This window comes from Fistularia commersonii, chromosome 25 (assembly GCF_037954325.1).
Source record: "Fistularia commersonii isolate RoL2024-O1a breed Wild chromosome 25, RoL_Fcom_v1.0, whole genome shotgun sequence".
NCBI lineage: Eukaryota > Metazoa > Chordata > Actinopteri > Syngnathiformes > Fistulariidae > Fistularia > Fistularia commersonii.
In genome coordinates, this window is record NC_141308.1 from 9,908,715 (window position 1) to 9,928,762 (window position 20,048).

The window sequence follows — 20,048 nt, forward strand, 5'->3', positions numbered from 1 at the left end:
GAGGTGGCGCATGTGTTTCCCGTGTAACTCTTGCCTCGCGAAACATTTCATCTGCAAGGCTTCTTTTTGTCGCTCGGCCTTGAAAATGAGGATTAACTCTCGCCTCACAGGACCCAGCTGCCCGATTCCACCGCTGACACTGACCTCCTTTGTTTTTTAATGACCAGAGTAGATGTGTGTGTGTGTGTGTGTGTGTGTGTGTGTGTGTGTGTGTGTGTGTGTGTGGTGACAGGGGTTGCCGCTAAAGGGAGGGCGGGTTACAGAGGGGATTAGAACCCCACACAGCAGCCTCCCTCTCCCGTAAACAAAAGTACGTGGTGATGTACAGTGCTTGTGAGATAGCGTTCGCCTATCCTTGTGGGGTCAGAGCGCACCCCCCCCCCCCCCCCCCCCCCCCCCCGCGACACCTGTCAGGTGGTTTGCTGGGCCGAGATTCCCGGTTCGAAATGCCGAATGAGGGTTAAGACTCTCTGTGGGAGCAGGGGTTGGAATTATGTGAGGCCGTTTAAATGTGATTGTTAAGGTTTGGCCACGGGGATTGGGGACATGTCCCCATGATGATAGTAACATCCTTGTGCGTGTGTGTGTGTGTGTGTGTGTGTGTGTGTGTGTGTGTGTTTGACATACCACTGTTGGTAACACCAGACAAAAAGAGGAAAGACTGAGTCCATCTGTGAAAGGAGCGGGATTAAACTGTGCTGAAGCCAAGAGCTGCATGTCAATCAACCACTAAGTGTGTATGTGTGTGTGTGTGTGTGTGTGTGCGCGCATTTGTGTCAGTGTGTGCGTCTGTCACGTACAGCTTTTGCCGCTCCGACGGGGCGGGGGTGGGGGGAGGAGCACCCCAACTATGTTGTTTTCATTCGTAATCTGTGTGATGGAGCGAAGCCAGCGATACATCAATCAAACTTACTGGATGTGGCGCAAGAAAAAATGAAAAAAGGTGAGGGGGGGGGGGTTATTTTTTTTGGATACCATTTTGGACCCGGCGTGGTCCGGACGCAGGTCGCATGACCGGAGAAAACCAGAAACATACAGCAGAATCCTCGGAAGGGATGGAGAAGCGTGTTTCCCCTCTGTTGGAATTTTGAGAGATTTCTTCATGCTCTCACACACCCACACACACACACATACACACACACAACCAAACACGGGTCACCAACCCCTCCCCTTCAGGGACGGGTGTTTTCGTAGAAGCTTGTTGTCAAGCTGGCAAGACCCCCAGCTGTGCCCCCCCGACCCCCTCCCCACCCTTACTGCACCTCTGCACAGACTCATGTCAGGGACAGCCTGTAGCTGCACTGACTGTTAATTTAGCTGTGTGTGTGTGTGTGTGTGTGTGTGTGTGTGTGTGTGTGTGTGTGTGTGTGTGTGTGTGTGTGTGTGTGTGTGTGTGTGTGTGTGTGTGTGTGTTTGTTGAACGGAAGGTCGTGACCTGGATGTATCAGTTGCAGAGCTTGAAGGTGGGGGGTCATTTTGTCCCCCCACATGCCGAGCACCCCCGCCTTACACCTTTTACCCTGACCTGGAGGGAGGGAGGGAGGGGGGTTGATTGAAATCAATAGCGGCCCTATGATGAGGGGGACTGGAGTGGGACAGGGGGGGGCGGGGGAGGGGGGGCTCACTTGACGGATGGCTGGTTAAAGGGGGGGACGATCAATTACCTTGATGGATTGGTTTTTGGGGATTTGAGAAAATGAGATGGATCCGCGCTGCCCCCGTAGAGACGGATCGCCCTCCTGAAGGAGGGATGGGAAGGCGTCGGGGGGCTGAGGGGGATTCGGGGGGTGGGGGGGGTGGGGGTGGGGGGGGGGTCACCTGACATCCCGGCCGTCCTGAATCCAACTCCCTCACATCTTTGTCTCTCTCGTCGCAAGAAGTGTCAACCGGTCCCCTCCTCCTCTCCCGGATCCTTTATTTTTTCGAAAAATATTTAATCCCCTCCATCCCCCCCCTCACACACACACACACACACACACACACACACACACACACACACACACACACACACACACACTCCCTCAAAAGGATCCCCCTCTCTCTCTCTCTCTCTCTTTCTACATTATCCTCTGTGCATTTTAATTTTTCGCCCCCACCCACCCTCACTCCCACCCCCACCCCTGTCACCGGGGGCCCAGTTTTCCCCGCCCACTCCCCTCATTTTAGCCTGAAACTAGAATAGTGGAGCCAAGAAATAGTTAATCTCTCCGGCTGCTGCTATGATTGGCCGCTGTATCTCCTTGAATGAGAAACAGGGGTAACCAGGCAACTTCAGTGCTGCAGAGAGAGGAGCTTTAAAAAAAAGAAGAAGAAGAGGAAGAAGAGAGCTTATACGGGATTTTCATTTTCTTTTTTTTTTTCTTTCATTATTCAAGAAGAACATTTTGAACATTTTTTTTTTTTTGAATATGTAAAAAAAAAAAAAAAAAGAAAGAGGGGGAAAAAAAAAAAAAAAAAAAAAAAAAAAGCCGAGGCAATGTGATTTCCACCTTGCGCGTCGTCCGGGCAAATGGAATTAACACATGGATTTTCTTGAACACCGTGTCTCTGTCATCGGAGGGGGGGCGGGTGGGGGGGCGCGCAGAGCGCTCAAATGAAGGGGACACGGATGTGGATTAAAAGGCATAAATGGGACACTCCGGAGGAGACGCATCCGCGGGGGGGAAAGGTAAGGTGACATCTCACTTGCGGTGGCTTTCTCCGGTAATGTGTGTGTGTGTGTGTGTTAGTGTGTGTGTGCTTTAAAAAAATAAAATAAAATAAAGTGTGATGCTGCCGGTGGATGCGATTCACGGACGCGTCGGAGGGAACGGGGATGGTGGTGTAGGGTGAGGGGGTGGAGGGTGGTGGGGGGGGATCAAGTCGTCCGTGGGTGACTGGATGGGTGGGTGGGGGTGGGGGTGGGGGGGGTGTGATGAAGAAGAAGAAGAAGAAGAAGGGGAAAAAAATAAAATCAGAAATTGGATCGGGATCTTCTGGACACCGATGGTGAAAAAAAAAACCCGCCGGTACGCCCGTTAGACGGACCGCCGTCCCGCAATGGAAAGCGCACGGGTCACGCGTGGATTGGGACGTGTCGATCGGATGGTTCTGCGTGGACGTGTCAGGTGGTGTTGGTTCGTTTTTTTTTGGGGGGGGGGGGTGGATGCACATGCAGACGCTTTTTTTTTTCCATCCAAGGATTCCCTGCCGCACCGTGCAGAGTCCTCCCCGGTTGGCTGCACGACCCCCCACCCCCACTCCCACTCTCCCCACCCACTGAGTGAACGGTGACGCATATGTTTGATAGATAACTTGACTTTTGTGCAAAAAAAAAAAAAAACGAAAAAAAAAAACGCGCAGCGTGGTTATGGTTGTGCAGCCCGGGCTCCAGCGCCGGGGACCTGTGGATGGTTGGGACTCGGGAGCGCGCACCGCAGCGCGCAGCGCGCTCCCGCCTGCGTCTGAGCAGCGGTCGGTCCTCGTTGAGCTTCACCCCCCCCCTCCTCCAGCAGCACCTGCTTAGAATTCAAGTTCATGGATCAAACTAAAGGTTGGTGTTGAGGGTTGCGGGTGTGAATCCAACTTTTAACCTGTTTTCTGCAAAATCACCTGAATGTGGCCTGAAGACCCTCGTCGTAATGATGTAAAATATTTATTTTCAAAGCCCTCCTCCTCCTCTGTGTGACTCTACATGCACCAAAAATCCTATGCAATTCCATATATGCATCTGACATCATGACTTGCAGAAAAATAATCACCCCTTCCTTATCACTAGAGGACCACCTTCTCTCCCCCAGCACAGGAAATGTTCCAGAATGCATTATTGATATATTTATTTCCCTCCCTCTCAGTGGTCGTGACGTGGAAGGATTAATTCCCCGTCGCACCGCCGAGCAGATTTTGGCCTCAGTTTTTTTTGTGATGTCATAAATCGGGCGCCCGGGCGCACCGCTGTCGACGAGCGCAGAGAAACGCTTGCATCTTTACCGGTGAATCGGAAAACATCCTCAGCATGGGGAGGTGTTTTTTCCAAGATTTTCGCTTGATTTATTTGCTGATCACTCCAATCGATCACTTTTGGTGATATGATTATGAGATATGAAATATTTCTCTGGGGGGGGGGGGTGTCCAAGATGACATCATCAGATGTCCCCAATCCAGATATTTAACCTAGTGTCCCAGAAACGCAAAGAAAACAGATTTCCATTCGGCAGATGAGATTAGAGAACGGTGACTCGTGTTTCTCGAAAATACGACTCAATCCGATTAAATCGACTAACCGAAATCGTCACCGATTAATTTAAATGCTTGCAACCGCTCGATCGATCGGTCAACCTTTTTGAAGGTCCGCTACACAACGAAATCCGTCAGTGAGCTTGGTCACGGGTGACACCGGTCTGATTTATTGTTCTTCCGAGGGTGATGCATTTCCAAAGACCAAACGCCACCCGTGGGCTAAAAGTAAATGTGAGCCAGAATGACCAGTTCAAGTGCACAATTCTGTACTGGACCATATGTCTATCATGATGCCCTGTTTTCGGTCGAGCGCTCGTGTAAAAGGGAAGGCCACGTAAGAAACGGCAGATAGAAAATAGCTCATACATGGCGCATCTATACGTCGTGGGCTGAAAGGCGACAATTCGCTCCAAGGTGAGCGTTAGCGCAGTGACATTGGGACCAAAGTTCACTGACGACTTCTGCCAAACTGCCTTTAGTAATCTCCTTACACGGGATGTTCTGCAACAGATCCTAAGCTGGACTCTCTGGCTGGATTGTAGGACACATGTGTGCGCTTGCACGCGCCCGCACACACAAACACGCAAGCGTACGGTGCAGTTTTCAGTTGTGATCCCCAGACAGCTCTTTGCAGCACAGTGTGAGTTGTGAGGCTTAAGATGCAGCCGAACAAAACACTGGAGAGCATTACTTCTCGAATAAGAACATCCTTGTTGGGTCTCCCAGTGGAAGCGAGACTCTTAATTTAGCTCCCAACAGCAGAAGTAGATATTGGATACGGGAGCTATATCTTATCCGATTAAGAACATAATTCGTTTTCCCCCTTTTGCAATTATAGTAAAATTGGTAAAGTGGTTGGGAAATTTCCTTGTCATGCTATCTCAGCACATCAGCGACAGCGCGGGGACAACATTTCCAGCAGCTTGTCGTTTTGCACTTAGCTCGCATCACCCATTTGCCGCGTTGCCTTTTCTATTGCCGAAAGCTCGACGTATTATCACGTTTGTTGTCGGACTGCCGTGGTTTTACCCCGACGTGAACTCCCCTGTGATCCCCCCTCCTCGCGCTCCGAGATAATGCATCTGACGAACGGAGGCTACAGCGACATAATTCCGCAATCCGACACTAGATGCACAATTACCGTCTCATCCTGAATCTTTTATAAAAGTCGTTTTAATGATCTTGCAAGACTGTGTCTGAGTTCTCATTTTGCTCACGGCTTTATCGCATCTACCTTATTCATTAATGAAGACGCGGCCCCCGGCAGAAAGCGGGTCAGAGGTTACGCCGGTTGCCTCGGTCATAGGAAAAAAAAAAAAAAAGGAGGAGATGACTCGGATAGCATTGTCGAAATCTGAATGCGGCACAGGCTCCAGCGTGAGCGTAATCAACACGACAGGTGCAGGGTACGTCAGGAGTGCAACGGGAGGGCTGCGATGACCAAATGTGATAGTAGCAAAAGTAAAAGCGGTGGGAGCAGCTGAAGAAGAATAACTCATATCGCCGGTACCTTATGACAAGAGAGGCTGCCGGAGAAGAAACAGGATATTTGGCCTCAAACTGGGTGATATATTAAAAAAAAAAAAAAAAAAAATCATGGTTATGTCAGGCTCTACCATGGAAACTGGAAATGCAAAAACTGTTTCAAATGAACACTTCCTCCCAGCATGGTCCTGCATGGTAGATACAAATGTAAATAATCCCACAATATGAAAAAAAAATGCAAATACAATTGGCGAGATTGTACTTTTTTTTTCACCCAGCTGCATTTCCATAATCAACCCTCCTCCTGTGTTTGTTTTCTGGTAGCATCCCCTGTGTTAAAGGGTCGGTTTCGACCCGTGTGTTAAATCAGCTTTAAAATACACGAAAAATAAAAACTTAAATTCCAATTTTTTTTCTCATCTCTTGGTTACCTTGTTAGGCTTCCTTATCCATGAAAATATTGGGTTTAATATTTTTGTTGTGGTTCTCTGGGCCTTTTTATTGTTACTAGTATACCTCTCGATTTCAATAAATAAAAGAAAAATTAACCAGAACAATATAAATAATTTAAAGGATGTTGTGTTACCAGAATATTGGTAATCTCTAAAATTAATTTGTTGATCTATTTTTTTTCATTTTAAAATTAATAACGATAGTATCATCTATGGTGTTATGGGTCATTTTCGACCCAAATATGTTTTCTTCAAGAAAATGCAAAAAAACAAAAAAATATCAGCAATAGAACTTTAAGCTGTCATAAGAAAAATCATTAAACTGTTCCAATATCCATTTTGAAATAATTTGCAGCGAAAATCAAAATTGCGGAGCCCTTTAGTATCGGTTAGAAAGAGAAAAAAAAACAGCAAAAATTTAGCGAATGACCGATGAAAGATTAAAAGCCTCGTTAATCGTCCCAGTAACCCTAGATGTAATTTAGAAATCGTAGATATGCGTTCAAAAGCAAAAGTCAAGCGCCATTTACTTTAAGTGTTTTCCCACATTCGAGTCCCTTATCACGTCGACCGTGTCGATTCGACACCGAGGCAGCGATCCCAACGCCATAGAGACCGTTACCGCGATCAAATTGGGCATTGAACTGCCAACTGGTCACACAATGACTTCCATTGTGCGGAGCGAGGTGGCTAGTAATCCTCGTGTCTCGGCCCTGCAACATCTGGTGACTGAGCGAAGTGTGCGGTGCGAAGCCAACGGTGTCAGACTGTCTACCGCGTTCAGCCAGAACAGCCGTCACAGTCCGCTTCGCTTCCAGAGGACCGGGCATCTTCAATGCATCAATGACACCAGTCATCACAAGGGACATGTAGCATGCCAAACCAATGATTCATTAGGCCTCAATTAGCTGGGAGGCATGGGGCGCCCTGCCATATGCCTTGAGGTGCTACAACAATCTGTACCCACTCCCCCCCTACTGTACTCCCAACCGTCTCCGGCCCCTGCGCAGTCTGACGCCGCCTCGGTGCCGTAAAGCAGCAGCAGCAGCAGCAGGAGCACAGAACTACACCTTCCTGTTTTGTACCACTAGCGCAAGTCTGGAGATTTAGCACCGACGTCTCAGACCGCCCGGCTTCTGGGCTGGAAATGAGTCACAATGACCTTCAGCTCAACTCATGTTGCGCCAGTTGGCACCGTATGAAATACTCATCCATCTACCGAAGTAGAAGGCTGTGGAGCAGGAGATACTGTAAATCTTAGGAGGTAAGAAAGACCTCGCCGTATATTGACTTTGCTTCGCTTGCCAAAAGGCAACGTGCGCTGTCGACAAGATCTATGCACCCTCAAATCTAGTTTGTCTTCTTATCTGTGCCAAGGTAAAGCACCCCACCCATCCCCCCCAACTTCAGCTCTCACACAACCTGAAATTAATTAAATTAGATTGGAGAATAGAAACAAGGGCAACCACCGCCGAGCCGATATCTGATCTGATTATAACGGGCACAATAGCGTTTTTGACAACGGTGTGACACCATGAAAAACATAGCTATCCAGTGACATTTTAACACCCCATATGACAAGCTGGTAGAAAAAAAAAATAGAGAATTATCTTTATTTATTTCAAAAATAAACTTGACCTACATGAACGATCCTAGATGTTAAAAGCGGCCACTATGACTTTTTTTTTCTTTTTCTTTTTTTTTTTTTTTTTTGGATTTTTCAGTAAATGTGATATCGATTGATAGCGGAACAATATGCAGTCCAGCACTGCACTGCGATCAATACAAATTAATAAGCAACACTTTGGAAAATCAGTGAAACTCATTGGACAATTTGAAGCTTCTTTCAAATATTTTAGGCGCTACAAATCCCATAACATTTGAGCGATAACTTCATAATCAAATGATGGCAGATAGTATTGAAATATAGCCGAGGATACGATACAGTTGCAATGTTAGCTCTCATTTTAGCTGCATTTATCAGGGTATCGCTTGCGACACCATTCCCATGTGTTAAGTTGATTGATTATTTTGATGAAATTTTAAACACTGCAGCTGATAATATTTTTTCTTCCCTACCCTTGCAGGACACAAGCTACATTTTTTTATCAGATTTTCGTGCAATAATCCTTTCTTTTTCATTAGTCCGATTTCATAGAGAAACCAACCCAAACACGGGGATTTTTAAAATCAGCTGCCCGACGGTCTTGGTCAGCCGATGTAGGTCAGGTGCCGCGGCTTCAATTTTAAAGTGACTCAGCTACAGAATGAGTCAAAAATTTGTAACCGCTCCAAGTGACTTAAAAGAACTGTGTGTTAAGGGCCGATCTCAGCGGAGTTAACTTGCTTTTGAGAGGAATCATATTTTCCTCTGAATGGAACTCGGATGCCTGACATTCTTAAGTCCTAGTGGCTTTGAGGGGGATTAGTTTGCCTCTGAGAATCATGCACAGCTGTCAGTCCAACACCCTTATCAGCAATTTACCGGATCTTGTCAGATGCTCTTAAAAGCAGTGTTGAAACATTCTCTACAAGAAGTGGTGGGAGGTTCCTTCTGTTGCTTTGGTGCGCTCAGGGTGTCAATGCCTTGTTTTTAGCGCCGGTTTAAGCCTTCGCTCGCATGTGATTGATTGTGATCAAGGCAGGACGGTTAAAAAGGATGCTGCAATTTGCTGAAGTTGGGGTGAACGCTGATGAATGGGGCGATTGACTATCTGAGAGGTGGCTCTCTTTGTGAAAAGGGCAGAGGTCGGCTGTAAAGAAAGGAGCAGATGAGATATAGAGTCTTAAAATGCCCCTCGAAAGGTTTTGAAAATGCATTGTAAGCTCATCAACCATTTACTTTCAGTCGTGCTAAGTGTGTTTATATGTCGACGATACTGTAATAATAGTGCAATGAAATAATCGAAGAAATATGCTAGTTGTAATTGTACCATTTTTGACAAGTGAGCATAGAATATATTTACTAACATTTGACCTCTGAAACCGAAATGACTTAAAAATAAGCTGTTTTATAGTATCGCAACTTAGCGTTCACGGATTTCGTTCAGTTTGGCAAACAATTGTCTACAGGCAAGCAGAAACAACGGCGAGCATGATATCGATTTAATCCTCAAACCTTTCAGACGAATATTACTTTTTCGCGTAATATTCGTGTGAAAGTAATAGAGTAGACGACTACGGGTGACAGCATCAAACAAAACAATTCCGTTAGAACTGTTTCGGGGTAATTAATATTTTATAATCCAGCTCTTTTAGCTCACAAGGGCGGATTAAGCCAAAAATGGAAGATTCAACACTTTAAAAAGATCATTTTCATTTCTTTTATACTGACTGAGCAATTCAGGATGTACATGCTATTTTGCAAACTGACATACGACCGGTTGTGAATGGACGAACGCTTGTACGTCTCCATTTGTGACCCTGCGATCGATCGACCGACGACCTGTCCTGTCCAGTCTCGACCGATCGCAGCTGAGATCGGCTCAGCGGCCCCGCGGCCATCAATGCAGGATAAGCAATATAGATAATGAATGATCTACATAGACTTGTAATTCCATCGCAATTTATTTGCTGGTCCAACTTTTACTGTTGAAGCATTAACCCCTGAAATGAACTTCATGAACGTATCGCAACTGCACTCAAAGCAAAACAAAAGGTTACCTACGACTACTATCGGAAATTCTAGCGCCTCCCGGAACAGATTTGGTTATTAAGAAGAAAAAAAAGCACTTTATTGTCAACACTCGGTTATACGTACAGCGCAACACCACAGAAATTCAACCGCCGAGTTTAACCCGTCATGGATGAACCACGAGGCAAAAGGCGGTTGCACGAGCGGCACCAGGGGAGCAGTTAGGGGTTCTTCCTCACCGACATTTCGCCAAAGAATGATATTAATGATATGAACCCAGCGGTGGCATTGAATAAAGACCTTTGTTGAGCGCAGGGGTGGGGGGGGGGTTACACAAGCGCAACGCCACACAAGCGACCCCCTGTGGGAATTGAACCAAGAACCGTCTTGCTGTGAGGCGGAAGCGGCGAACCGCTGTGAAGAGGACTGCCAAAATGATGACATTCCAATTCGCTACAGACTTTATACACATAAAGCCCCTTTTTAAATACTCTGGTATTTTTAAGAGAAGATGCTGAAAATGGCTGTTGAGTTGGCCTCCCAGTCTGAAGGTCTCAACCGACACCAGACCGCGACAGTTTTGTTTAGAATTTGAAACAGTTTTGCCTTTTTTTTTTTTCCCCGTCTTTACCATCGCTGTGAAATGACTGACCTATTTTTTTTTTGCCATTCTTTTGAGCGAGCAGTTCCAATAAATGTAATAAGGCAAAGCCTTTGTGGATAGATTATATGCATATTTTGCTTATGCAAGAGGCAGAAGGGGAACCAAAGAAGGAAATCAAGTTGAGTTAGTGCAGCCTTGCCCCAGTTGTAGGCACGTGCAGCCACCCAACTGCACTCCTCCAGCGTTTTCACCGCATTACCCAGAAATGCTATGTTCGTGTGACCCAATTTATCAGCCGCTCTCCTCCCCATTCATCTGCTCTCACAGATGCACTACACGAGGCCCCATAAGCAGCAGAGCATTCATCACCTCTGAGTAGCGAGGTCCTACGGTTGCGTCCCGTCGGCCCGTTCCACAACCCTATTCCCCGAGGCAGCGGGGCAGGAGCTCCATATGTGGCTGATGATGTGGCGGCCTCTCAGCGGCAGGCATTACAGTAACTGAAATGCATTTGCGCGTGCATATGTTTGTGTAATATGTAATTAAATATCCTTAATGGGTTCCTTTTTTTTCTTCCGCCGATAGTCGATTTTAGATATTGGGCCTGCTTCGCCTCTTTACCGCATGCTTCTTTCAAGCCCCTGAAGGTAATTGAGGTGTTTATTTCTGGCCGGAGGAGCTATCCGACTCGCTCGGGTTCGTATCTTCTGATTCATGTTTTGACTCATTAAGGAAAGCATATTTTTGCGAGTTGCGAGCAATCGAACGTTAAATGAAAACGCAAAGGGACACGTTCGAAAGGTTTCATCCGCCGCGGGTCTGGAGAATATTTTTTAAATTCTTCACCAGTTGAGGTTCACATTTGGCCGGACTGCAAAGAAAATGCGAACATGTATGCATAGATATAAACAGCACAAGTATGGCTAATATCAAAATCCGCCAGCTCTCCAGCCGAAAACGGGCCGTTCAAACGCTTCCATTTACACGACCCTCGCCCGGCATCTTGGGATCAAACTGCAATTTCTCTGCTGAAAAATGCATCATCAGCTAAGCGCTGGAGATACAAAGAAAGAAAGAATTCTGGTATGTTGGCCATTGACAGCCAAGGAGAGGGAATAGCGCCGCATTGTTTATTTATGGTCAGGGGTAAGAACTGGGTTACAAGTCATCCCTGACCTCCCTGGCTCTAAATATTTACTTTTTCCTTACCTGAGGGACACGACGCCAAACAACGGGAGGTGGAGACACCGTGTTTCCAACGGGGGGGACAGAGATTCGGTCCTTGATGGTGGAAGTAAAGCATTTAAAAATTATCTGTAAACAGATTACGGGTTAGCTTCCTTGTATTGATGTAAGAAATGTGTATATCAACAGTCGTATAGGATGCTTATCCACTTGTCTTGGCCCAAGATAGATATAAGCGGTCCGGAAGCATTGACGATAGTAACATCCTCAAAGTTTAAGAGTCTCGGGGCGTTTTTTTTATTTTATATTTTTCACTTCAAACCTTGAAGGTCAAAAGCTTCGTGGATTCACTTTTTCCAGATTTGTTTTGTTAATGCATTTTAATTAACATTCATGAAGTCATGACTTTTTCCGCAAAAAAGAAAGCGGGAGGGTGCCGTGATTAACTCGAGGATTACCGCCGCGTCCGCCGAGTCCGGCGCGTGAGGAAATCGTCGTACGGACGTTTAAACCTATAATGACTGATGACATTTGTTAATCCCGACCGCTCTGACAGTCATTTCGGCTGTTCTGATTCTCGGTGGGTATATTTCTAATTAAACCGACTTTTCTTTTGTAGCGGCGCCTGAGGGGTACATCTTCTCTAGTTTTTTGATGTGGAGTTTCGCTGAGCGGCGAGCATCTGGCACAGCGACTCCGGCCAGCGTGACGCCTCCCGACAAGACCCTTTTAGATCACTCCTCATCAGAGCGTCACAGTGGGAGACCACCCCGATGTTTTACTCTAATCAGCCGTCAAGTGTCGGATGCGGGGGCTTCTCTCCGAGCCGCATCCGATCTCCACCCGGAGGTTGCGCGACGCCGCCGACAAAGGGAAGACGGATCCCGCCCCCCGATGACACAACGGCGTCTGCGTGAGATCTTGACCTCTCGGTGCCTCTGTAATGAGAGGCTCTCGAAAATGTTCACTTATCATTAGCGGCATGATTAGCTGCCAATGGGCTGTGCCCGGCGTCGTCTAATCTAACCCCCCTCGCCCCTCCTCGGTCTCCCGAGTGCGATAACGTATGAGATGACAACAGTTTCACACCCGGTTTCACGCCTCCCGCCGTTCCATACGTCACAGCGGCCTAATCGCTCATGTGAGATTAATGAGAGACGTTGAGGTGTGATGAGAGATTCACTAATTACACCTGCTCGTGTTGCATTGTAGTCAGGGGAATAGTGTGTGTGTGTGTGTGTGTGTGTGTGTGTGTGTGTGAGGGTAAACATTTTTCAAAGTGCTGTTTTATGAGAAACCTGTTACTTTGAGGTGGGGATATTACAGCAGAGAAGAATCAAAACAATGTTCCTGTTTTATCATCAAAAGATTTAAAAAGTTCTGGTCGGGTTTGTTTATTTGTATATTCTGTCATTATTATATATTATAGAGCGTCGACAATAATAATTTAATGTAAAAATAGTGCGTCCGCTTAAGGATACTGGTTTGATTCCAGTGCAGGACAATCGGTGTGATGAATATATGACTATGTAAATCAATAAATCTCTAGATTCATACGGAAATGTGATATTCTTAGAATTTCGCTTTTTTTTTTTTTCTCCATTTCAAAATGTAATTTATCATCTCCGAATCTACTTAGTACCGCGTTCATGATTCTTTTTCCGTAACGTTTCATCCCACATCTAACGTATACAAATAACAACGGGAAAATCTGTCCCTTTCAAGCCTTTGTATCAATCACATCTCCCACCGGGAGAAACTGTTTCGCTGGTCCGTCGCTGAAAAGCACCAGATAATGTGGGAAAAATTAGACCTACAGTGAGGTTGTCCAAACCATCAGCCCTCACAAACAGCACGATTACAGCCGTGTGGATTTTAAAGCCTCTATCGATCAGATGCTTTTAAAAATCACCTCGCTTTAAAAAAAAAAAAAAAAAAAAAAAATCCACACCTGCTTGGATGAACGAGCCGAGGGAGCAAACTAAACAAGTCAAGCAATCACAAAAAGACATTTTCTCTGAACATGTGTACTGTCAGTCATTCCCATATTTTCTCTCAGGCGTCTTCCTGCAGGCTGCCTCTGCTGCTGCTGCTGCTGCTGCTGCTGCAGTCCCTGCAAGGAAAGCGAATGTCGAGCACGAAAAAAAACGTTTTCATAAAAGGGGGGGATTTGTAAGATATGAATTGTGAACAACCGTGATTCATAAATGAGCAGAGAGGAAGATCAGCTCTCCGTCCTCTCTCACAGAAATGAGTTTTGGGCTTAGGGGCTGTTCAGAAGTTTCTGATGTAGAGCCTTTTGTGATGATTTAAAAGACCAAACTCCTCTAAGGTTATATTAATATTTTCAAGAGTGCTCCTATTGACAAAGAAAGATAAAACAGTTCTGAACACGATCAACCCAAATTCCTTACTGATCTTTGCATTGAAATGGATCGTGTTGCATCGAAGAATGCAAACTATTACAACACACCTGTGCAATATATCATCAATACAAACTTTAAAATGGCAACATGTTGAAATCCTATAGGAATTAGAAGCAATGACTCACATATGACAGTGTAATAACAGGTGTATTAAGTAACATTGAGATCTTAACTCAACATCTCACGCGTGAAATGGTTCAAATTCATAAATCGTGCATCATTTTTGGGTTTCTAATTTGTACCAAAGACGGCCATTCTGATTTTTGCATTCATTGTTATATGGAATAGAGGGACAACCCTCCAAGAGACACATATGCAAAGAGAATTCCTAAACAAAAAAAAAAAAAAAAAAAGACCGTTTAGGCTCCTTCAGAAATTCCAGACAGGCTCATTGTCCGATCGGCGCTGGATGAATGCCGCCTCATTAATAAACATGAGGAACCTGATTGAATAAAAAAAAAAAAAAGAGCACTCCCGCGATCACTTTTATACAGTCCGACATCAGATCAGAACTGCAGTCTGACATTAAAACGTCACCGGTTATTTCATTGTTTTTCATTTTCCTTTGGAAAATCTACCTCGGAACGCGGTGTGCTGTGGAGAAGGGGGGCGTGCGGGGGGTCATATCTTGACAACATCGGTAAAAGAAAGCGACAGTAAGTGGGAAAACAGAAAGCTTCCTGTCTGTTTGGAGATTCCCCCCTCAGCTTCATCAATACCGTCTCGCAGACAGTACGTAATTTTTTTTTTTTTTTCCCAAACACAGCGGTTTTGATCACGCTAACTTTAATCGCAAATGGAGCTTTTTTTTTTTACTTACTTATTTATTTCCCCAACGCCGTCGTTCGGCCGTTGCAGAGACGCGAATATAGTCAGGACGCCGAGCAGCGGATGCATTATTCAATCTGGAGTGTTTCAAAAGAGCCCGTTTGCCCATCTTAATTAAATCCGTGACCCGTGTGCAATTAAAGGCGACATCTTTTAGCTATTTACTTGTTTCAAAGTGAACGCGGAGTGAAGAAAATGGCTAATTGTCTCATTAATTACTCTCCACATGAGGTAAGGCCTCCACCAAGGTATCCGCGTTGCTTTTGTAGCTCACAGAAGAAAGCCCCTGGTCGGGGGTGGCAGGAAAATAAACAAGCCTCAACCTCTTTTTCCGCAAATAAGCATTCTGTTTTGTGTCAGGAAGAAAGGGAAAATGAGGGCAGAGAAGAAAAGGGGGGATGGAGGAAGAGGGGGGGGGAAAGGCGAGATAGAAGCGAACGATACCGGAAAGTGAAAAAATCATTTCGGGGATGAATGCAGAGCGAGTAAAAACGTGAGAGAGAGTGAATAACTGAAGGAAGAAACATTGGCTGTTAGGTAACATGGTGTTTTCATCCAGACCTTCTGGAGTGTTCCCAGCTCCCCCGCCCCCCCCCGCTCCCTGCCACCATGGTAAATGGCTTGTTTTAACACACTTCAGACCAACACACAGACACTCACACACACATGCAACAAATCAAATCAACATTGTTAAAGACAGAGTAGCATCAGAGGAGAGCCAGATCCACCATCCTGCACTGGCCGGCCCCGCTGCATGCAGCGAGTGGAATTAAACAAATTAAAGAGGAAATATATTCCATCCACATTACATGCCATTGTTTTGTTTTTGTTTTTTGTTTTTTTTTTTCACCACAGGGAGCCCGTGACACATTATTAGTGCGGATTTGTCTGCTTGCAAAAGCAGAGGCTGCCTCCAAAATGTAAACTCTCAAAAATAAACCCCATTAAGGTTTGTGTCTTGAGATTTCTGCTGTGTGCGTGGGATTGTTCGTTTACATGTTTCCCCTCATCTGCAACACACACACACACACACATGCGCATGTGTGCACGCCCTCATCCCTTCCCCACTCTTTGCCCATCTAAAGTGGACCTAGTTATCCTGCAGCTGAGCCGGTAAAAAGGATAAAGCGGGATCACTTCAGAGGGCAGCTCCTCGCTGGCCTCCGAGTAGCCGAGGCCCGGCTGTGTTGGAGCCACGCCTAGCCGAGCGCATTGCTCCCAGGCCTGCGCTGACATAAATCTGCACGGCGAAGCAACTGCGTGGCAAAACTTATTTAGTTTCCCAGCTGTAGCCGCTGAACCCGAAGCAATGAGGCCTCCCTCTCCCGTGGACAGTAAATGAGAACGCTTCAAATGCCCAAACTGAATTTTTCGATGAGTTTTTCTTCCCCTCCTCCTCCTCCTCCTCCTCCTCCGCCGCCGCCGCCACCGCCACCGCCACCTCCCCACTCACACACTTGACTGTACCGTCATCAGGGGCCCTCCATCTTGTCAGAATGAGGTGAACTAATGGGCCGTGGCTGAACAGCCCCAGCTCAGAGGCTATCAGTTCCCCCTGGAAGGCCAGCAAGGCAGAGGGGCAGGAGAAGAAAAGAAAGGTCCTTCTCTTTGGCTACAATATTTCAGTTTTGCCACATGGAGTTCCTTCCAGAAATCAAAGGGAATGGTTTAGTTTGCAGTGCTGGTATAAAAACTGCCATTCCTGGTTTTTCCCATGCCGTCGTATAATAATGAGATTTTTTTTTTTTTTTTTTTTGCCTCTTGAGTGAAAAAGCTGGTTATTTGCCAAATGTCGTCACAGATGGTTTCTTCTGTCGGAATCCTTTTTTTTTTTTTTTTTTTTTTTTCTCGCCTCGCCAAAAGCGTGACCTTCCTTATTCCCCAAATGAAATAGCTCCATTTGGATAGATTGTGAGGAAATTCGGTACCCGTGTGCAAAGAAATAAGCCCCCGGGATGAAGTGTGATCACTGTCAGAATGTTCGGGGGTCTAGAAATGTTTTCATGAGCGGTTACGTGCTAGACCGAAAAAATTCGGCTCAGCCGGAGGATTCTCTTCTAAGCTACCTATCAACTGTCGCCGTGCCATCAAGTTAATCTATGTCTATATCTGCACGGAATTGTTGGCATGCATGAAAGTATGTATAAGTTCGATGCTATGGCTGCTGTTATGCAAATGCTTTAGCGTTGACAGGATAAGTAAACAACATAGGAGCCAGAACGCAGATCACAATCAGAAGTTTCAGATAAAAACAAATAAAATGGCCAAGATCTGGACTGTCTGCAGAGAAAGATGGGAAAAAAAAGGAAAAAAGAAAAGAGGAAATAAAATAAAAATGATAATATATAAATAAAAAGAAGACGGAAAATCTATAAAAGAACATGGATCGTGTCAGTGGTAAGGAAGCTCAGCTGTAGCGAGCTCCGACAGCGAGCTGCTGATGTTAGTAGCTTTTACCTCCGGGCTCTTCTGTTCATAAGAGGGTCATGGAGCTGCTGGAACAGCAAGATTTTAGACACCCTACTGTATTTACACGTTTTTGTTTACCGTAGCTGAGAGCCACGTGATTGACCCGCCGAACTTCAGGCTCGGAAGTGAGATCGATCGACGTTTTACACCAAAGGCATACCGCTTTCGAGTCACGGATCTAATTAGTCCAGAAGAGGCAAATTAACCTTATCTTCAACTCGAGGGCTATCAGCCACTTGCAACAACCTCTTTTGTTGATTGTGAGGTGATAGGAGCTGAAGCGCAATGCTGGACGGACGAAAAAAAATCTCTTAAAAATGGCAAATGTTTAACTGCCGAGGTACGGAGTGGCTATATGTAGCGCCGGCTGGCACGGAAACGCGCTCGGGCTATTCGGGAGGAGATTCCCCCGGACCGAGTTGCGACATTCGCGTCCAACTCCGTCGGCCAGGGGGCTTTTTGTAACAAAGATGACCGGCGCACCGTGCCAAAGCCGGTCTGCTGGACAAACGTTCCACCGGCCCCCGGGGCCACGCCAGCCTTGGCCAGGAAGACGTGAAACGTTCACGGGGACGAACCCCCTCCGCGGCTACATGCGAGCTAGAAAACACAAAGACACCTTCCGTCGGGACCGGAGTGAATGGAGGTGTAATTGGCCATATCCTGTGATGGATGACTGTTCAACCTTTGTTTCTCCTTAGTTTCGGGATGCACAGACTGAGACTTGTCTCACAATGTGAGGTTGATTATGGAGTCTATTAAATGCCAGTCTGCGGAAGGAGGGGGTACTCACTTGGATGCTGGAGCTCAGGAGGAATCTCCAAAATGATTTGATTTAAAAATTAGCGCATGTCGCGTGATTGCCCATTATATTTCCCAGACAGTAGACGTGATTGAAAAATCCAATCGCACTTCAAGATCTGGTTCCATTCGCGTAAGAAAAGAGCAAATGAATATGAGATAAAAAAAAAAAAAAATTAAGAAAAAAAAATCACGGTTATTATCTCCGAGTAAGAAAATAAAGAAGGCAATTCTTGCTTTATCAGAAAAACAACCTTGTTGAGCAAATTCTTTATTGTACTAGGTGTACTTGCATTGTTTTTTTTTTTTTCCTTCCCATAATTCCATCCATTTACATCCCTGTTCTTTGAGTCCCTTGTAGGCACTTTTTTCTAAGAACCTGATAAAAGAAAAATCAATATCTCCTCTCAACTTGGATTTGGATCCCGTCCCATCCTGATGCATTGATGCTGCGTGATGAGACGCGTGTACCCGCGTGTTGCCTGGGGCGACGGGGGGACGGGGGGGGTGTCCAGCCTCGCCCTCTGAAGGCACACACCGAAACCACTCACCTGAAAAATCAATGGCTTGCATGATTGATGTGCTCCATGTTAGGGGAAGAGCAACGTTGGCAGGTTCTTTTCACAGCAGACCTGTTTTTGTTCAATAATCTGGTTATATTTGGGGGTGGGGGTTGGGGTTCTGACACAAGCAGGAAACAAAAAAAAAAAAAAAAAAAACCCCATTGCCGGTTTGTGATATTCAACCAGACGCGTCGAAAAGACGACAACCTCCTGACGGGGGGAAAATACAAAAAGCGCGAGCGACTGCGAGACCGACTCCCTCCGCCGAAGAAAGTCTTTCCTTTTTATGTGCACATGAGAGTTAGTCCTAAAGTGAACAAATTAATAAATAAAAGATGGCGTTTGACATCCGGTAACGGTTTGAGAGTAGCTGGAGAAACGAGTGATGCTCGTTAACTCTGACCCAAATCACGAGAGACATCGGGAGTTGTTAAAACACAGAGCACACTAAGGAGTCTGGGTGACCTAGATAGCATTGGTTTTGAAAAGCAGCTGTACGTCACATTAAATCGGTCTCTCGTCAAATACAATGAGGCATATCTCCTTCATTGCAGAGGAAAATTACATTCTGATAAGGTTCTTTGTGACACGGCAAACACCTCTCCCATCACCCAGGACGGTGCGACTGTCTGAGACCTACTTATGGCGAGATTGTCCCTTTGACTAGACCTGGACGACATTATCTTCCTCCCACGAGCGCACATGAGGAGTGACACATGGTCTAGACGACCGCGCTTGAGGAGAACCGCCAGTGATGGTGCGGCTGTTGTCGCGGGAAATTACATTTGTCTTAAAATCTCGGCTGATTTTAAAATAGTAGGAAGGTGGAATGACTTGTTTGTGGAAAGACAATCAGTAAGGATATGCATCTTTTGAATGCTATTTCATTTGTTTTCTCAATATATGGGGCAAACACACACACACACACACACACACATATACATGTATATATATATATAAACTTCTCACACACTGAAGGGCTTGATTGTGTGCTCCTGAACAAACCTGTTTTTTCCATCACAATGCGCACCACTTTCACTCTTATTTCAGATACAATGATCATCTGTCCTGTCTCGGTTTTGAACGTGGGTGTATTTGTCTGCACTTGGGTTTAAAAAAAAAAAAGAGGATTTCAAGCCACAATGTGCCGTTTTGTATTTGAAACCAACCCCCAAATGTTATTTTCAGAGTAACGTGTAGACATTTTCTCTGAAATTCTAGGACTGGATTTTTTTTACATAGAATTATAGTGATATTGTGATATGAGACTAAGAGATCATATTACATTTTGGACACTTTGTGATGCGACATACATGGTTTCTTTTCCTGGAATTTATGGCTACATTATGATATTTTGGAATTTCCATTTTCCTGACTAATGTC

At 45.6% G+C, this 20,048-nt stretch overlaps 1 protein-coding gene across 4 annotated transcripts in view; it reads left to right on the forward strand.

Moving 5' to 3' along the window:
* The first annotated feature begins 2,337 nt into the window (after nt 1–2,337).
* dab1b (DAB adaptor protein 1b) overlaps nt 2,338–20,048 on the forward strand; it is a 47,355-nt gene continuing 29,644 nt past the window's right edge. For all 4 annotated transcript variants that reach the window (XM_086172683.1, XM_086172685.1, XM_086172684.1 and 1 more), the window contains exon 1: nt 2,338–2,668. The gene's annotated coding sequence lies outside the window, so the exon portion shown is untranslated. The remainder of the gene's footprint in view (nt 2,669–20,048) is intronic.